The 4874-nt window shown below is 39.3% G+C and overlaps 1 protein-coding gene across 2 annotated transcripts in view; it reads left to right on the top strand.

Annotated features, from left to right (window-relative positions):
- The window catches only part of LOC108298308 (acyl-coenzyme A synthetase ACSM1, mitochondrial-like), a 41771-nt gene that overhangs the window by 6755 nt on the left and 30142 nt on the right, over positions 1–4874 (top strand). For both annotated transcript variants that reach the window (XM_037735721.1, XM_017521005.2), the window contains exons 2-3: positions 2074–2181; positions 3655–3857. The gene's annotated coding sequence lies outside the window, so the exon portion shown is untranslated. The remainder of the gene's footprint in view (positions 1–2073; positions 2182–3654; positions 3858–4874) is intronic.

The raw sequence follows: 4874 nt of genomic DNA, 5'->3' as shown, positions 1-4874 counted from the left end.
ACTCACTGCGCTGGCTTAAACAGTGGCACTGAGATTCATGGCGCTTTTTTTGCCCTGGAGTCTACTGTCCTGGTTCCCTGCCCAGTCCGCTTTTTAAACAGACGAATGGGCGACTTCCCGTGGCTCCATTTGCCAGCCAAAATGGCACCCGGACTGGTGTATTTTGTATGGATAACCACTGCTCCGGGGCACCGACAAAGCAGCCGCACTGGCCGAAACAGCCGTGCTGGCGACCCATGGATCTTCTCCTCCTGGGAATTGCCTAGTCTTTGGGTAATAAAAATGCGGTGTCCACTCAGCCTCTGCGCTTTCACTGGAAGCTGCAATCCTGAGCTGTTCCTAAATGGCCATCTTGGATGGATCCCCCTGATCTCATGTTCATTTACAGTGTATGAGTTCGCTTTTCTCCAAAACCATACCCACGTTCCTTTTTCTTTTTTTTTCCTTTGGAGACAATCTCGCCCTGCCCAGGCTGGAGTGCAGTGGTGTCATCTTGCGTCACTGCAACCTGCGCTCCCGGGTTCAAGCAATTTTCCCGTCTCAACCTCCTGAGTAGCTGGGACTACAGGGGCCCGCCACCACGCCAGGCTAATTTTTGTATCTGTGGTAAAGACGGGGTTTCTCCATATTGATCAGGCTGATCCCAAACTCTTGATCTCAGGTTATCTGCTGCCTCGGACTCCCAAAGTTCTAGGATTACTGGCGTGAGCCACTGAGACTAGCCTCTCCTATTTTTAAAAAACTTTCTAGGAATATTCAGTAAGTGTGAGATTATCTGTGTGTGGTTTTCAGTTAAACCACTCACAGTTAACTTTGTTAGATAGTTAATTTTGAGGACCTTTTATCTGTTGTTCGATTTTATGTTACAGAATTGTCTGTTCATGTACTTTGCGAAATATTAGATTCTTTTGCTACTTTGTAGTGTTTTTTGTGTACACCTTAGATGACAACTCATGAATTACATGATTACCTGAAATTTTTGCCTAATCTATAGGATTCCTTTTTTATTTGGAAAGTAGTTTTTTTGCTGTGCAGAAACTTTTCAGGTTGATGTAGTCCATGTTTATTTTTGCGTTTTATGCATGTAATTTTAGTCACCCATGTAAGAAAATACTTATCAGTGACAAAACATTTAATTGTCAATGAGGTTTTTCTTCCAGGGTGTTTGTTTCTTTTTCTCTTTGCAAAGGTGAGCAGAGATTCAAGTGACCCGGGATATATGCTCAACCTGTGTTTTAGTTAAAAACATTTTGTGGTTTATGGTCTTTTGTTCAGGTCTTCGGGGTTTTTTTTGTTTGTTTTCTGGGGGAGGGGGTTGATTTTCATATATCATGTAAAATAAGTGTCCTGTTTCTCTCTTCTCTCTTCTGCTTCCAGATATTATTTTTCTCAAAGGTATTCATTCAGCAGACTCTGCTTTCCACATTGCCGTGGTCTTTAGCAAAGTGAGCTGACTGTGTCCATATTTACGTTGATCTTGTTTTGCCCTCCCCGTTTTTGTCCACAGTTCTAGGTATTGTTTTTATACAAGGACCATATATCTGCTGCATAACTGCAGCTTGGCAGTGTGATTTAATATCAAGGATTGTGGGTCCTCACTTTGATTGTATTTCTCAGGATTCTTTTAGATATGAATTGCTCTTATGGTTCCCTGTGATTTTTAGCAATATGTATTTATTTCTGTTAACTTTTTTTCACAGCATAAAGGTGCATAATTAGGGGTACATTTTTACACATGTAGATTGGGTAATGATCAAATCAGGGTACTTAGGATCTCTATTTCCTCATAAGGTATTATTTTTGTGTGAAGAGAACACTCAAAATTCTCCTTTCTTGTTCTTTTGAAAAATATAATATTGTTAACTCCAGTCACCAGGCTGAGGAGGAGAACACTCAGTTTTATTCCTTTAAGGTTAACATAACTTTGCTTCCATAACCAATCCCTATTCCCTCTCTATCTCTCAGACCCTGGTAACCAATATTGTGCTTTCTACCTCTTTAAGATAGACATCTTAAGAGTCAGTGTTTGTCTTTCTTGGCCCAGCTCATTACATTTAACATAATGTTTTCCAGGTTCATCTGGGTTGCTCCACATGACACTGTTTCATCATTTTGGTGGCCAAAGAATATTCTCTAGTGTATGCATATGAGAGTATGATCCCTTTATCTGTGGATGGACAGGTAGGTTGAATGTATACCCAGTAGTGGGAATCCTAGATTGTATGGTAGTTTTCTTTTCTATTCTTTGCAGGACCCCCAACTTTTTTTTACAGCATTAATACTAATTTACGTTTCTACAAACAGTTCCCCTTTGTGGAAATTCATACTATAAGTTGTCTTTTTAAATATTTTAATCTGTTTGTAATGTTCATTCTGGTTGGAGTGAGATAAGATCTGAGTGTGGCTTTGATCTTCATTTTTCTCATGTGTAGTAATGGTAACCACATTTTTGCAAATGTTACAACAGTTTCTTGTCTACACAAATATCTCTTCAGGTTATTTGGTTTGGTTATTTTTCTGCTTTTTTTTTTTTTTTTTTTTTTTTTTTTTTTTTTTTTTTTTTTTTTTTTTTTTTTTTTTTTTTTGGCCAGCTGGTAGTGTTACTAGCTTGTACCTTTTCAAAAATAACCCCTTATCCAACTGAATGTTTGCCCAAACTTTACTTACAATTTTTAATATGTTTTTTCATTTTGTTCATTGTTTATTAGGCACAAACTCTTCAGTTTGACGTGGCCCCACATGTATAATTTCTTGGTTAGCTGTGCTATTGGTTACCAATCAAGAAAAAACAAAATCACTACCAAAGCAGTCCATTGTCCATGATTTTCTTTTCCTTGTATTTTTGTTAGTTTTTGCAAATCGTGAGCATACATCAAAGTTGCAATAAATATACACACACCTGAGATTATCTTTATAGGAGCTTTATGGTTGCAAGTTTTCTGTATAATCTTTAATCCTTTTCAGTTGATTATTGTGTATTTCATACCATAGGAGTCCTGTATTATTCTTTTGCATATGGATACCTAGTTTTGAAAACCGTTCCCATTGTGTCAGTTTAGTAGTGTTTCGAAAAATGTGTTCACTCTGTATAAATTTGTGTTTATTATTGAATGCCCTCATTTTGCTCACTGGTCTGTACTTCTCTGTGTTTACTAGTAACATATGGGTTGGTTAACTAGGGATTTTCATTTAAGTAGAACTCACAGAATGTGATACATGCCACATGGTTTGTATTTCTCAGGATAACTTTGGAAATTCAAGGTGTTTCACATTTCCATGAGAATTTTGGCATTGTTTTCTTTATATATCTTAAAACATCATTTGCCATATATAAATGTATATAATTAGAGGGTACAGGGAAGATTTTGATACATGTGTATGTTGAGTAATGATCAAATTGTGTTATTTAGCATCTCTTCACCTCGTATAGTTATGATTTTTTTGTGTGATAACAACATTCAGAATATTTTCTTCTAGCAACTTTGAGACATATGATACATTTGTGTTAAGGCCAGTCACCCTGCTATGGAATAGAAGACCAGAATTGATTGTTCTCATCTGAGGGTAACTTTTTACCCATTACTGATTCCTTCCCAGACCCTCTCCACCTTCCCAGTGACCTCTAGTAATCCCTATTGAACTTTCTGCTTCTAGGAGTTGAAGATGTTTCCAGTCTGCATGCCTGAGATCGTGTGGAATGGGACTTTGTCTACCAGGCTCATTCGTTGGACCTGATGTTCTCCAGGTTTCTTCATGTGGCTGCAGATGGCAGGATTTCCCAGAGCTTTATGGCTGGAACATAATCCATGGTGTATCTGTACAGCAGTTTCTTCAACCCTGCAGCTGTGTGTGGACAGGTAGCTTGGTTCTGTACCTTGGCCACAGTTACAAGTGCCTCAGTACCCGTGGAAGGCAGATAGCTCTCTTCAGCCCAGGGATTTCAACTGCTTTAAATGTGGAACCAGTGGTGGGGCCGCCAGCTGACATGGTAGTTGTACTGTGAAGTTTTTCAGGAACCTCTTGCTGTTTCTCATAGTGTGTATACTAGTTTACATCTCCACCAATAGTGTTGAAGAGGTTACCTTTCTGTAAGTCTACACTGGCTGGCACTTTCAAAAATTTGTGTTTTGTTTTTGGTAGCATTCATAGTGAATGGAAGGAGACGGAACGTTAGCGTGGTTTTCATGGACATTTTTGTGAGTATTAGTGATGTGGAGAAAGTCATTTGAGAAATCCCCACGTTGTTTTCCATGGTGTCTGAACTGGTTTGCATTTCCATCAGCAGCAGAGCAGCGTCCTTCTTCTCTGCCTCCTTCTTGTGGACTGTGTGTGTCCTAATCGTCATTCTGGCCAGTGTGCAATACTACCTTGTGGACCTTTTGCTTTGCCTTTTTCTGATGATGACTGAGGTAGAGGAATGTTGTCATGTCTGTTGGTTGCTGTAAGCCTTCTTTTGAGGTGCATGTTTTCATGCCCCTTGCCCTTTCTTCATTGAGTTTTCGTTTTCCTGATTTATTTGCTTAACATCTTTAAGGTAGATCCTGGATATTAGCCTTCATCAGATGCATGTGTGGGAACATTTTCTCCTGTTGTGCAGGCCGTCTGTTCACTCTGTTGGTCATTTCTTCTGTGCAGCAGCTCTTTTGTGTATTAGGTGCCACTAGGCAATAGTTGTTTTAGTTGCACTTGCTTTTGGAGACTGAAACACCTCCATGCTGTGCCAAATCCTCTGTCAGGAAGGGTGTTTCTAGGTTCTCGCAGGCATTTCAGATGTGAGGTCTTGCATTTACATCTTTCATATTTACATCTTTCATTCATCTTGAGTTTATGTCTGTACACCGTGAGGCACGGGGCCCACTGTTTTTCTTCTGCAG

The sequence above is a fragment of the Cebus imitator genome, unplaced genomic scaffold, assembly GCF_001604975.1.
Source record: "Cebus imitator isolate Cc_AM_T3 unplaced genomic scaffold, Cebus_imitator-1.0 Scaffold931, whole genome shotgun sequence".
Lineage (NCBI taxonomy): Eukaryota > Metazoa > Chordata > Mammalia > Primates > Cebidae > Cebus > Cebus imitator.
The sequence above is the reverse complement of the archived record's forward strand: the minus strand, read 5'-3'. Positions and strand labels throughout refer to the sequence as shown.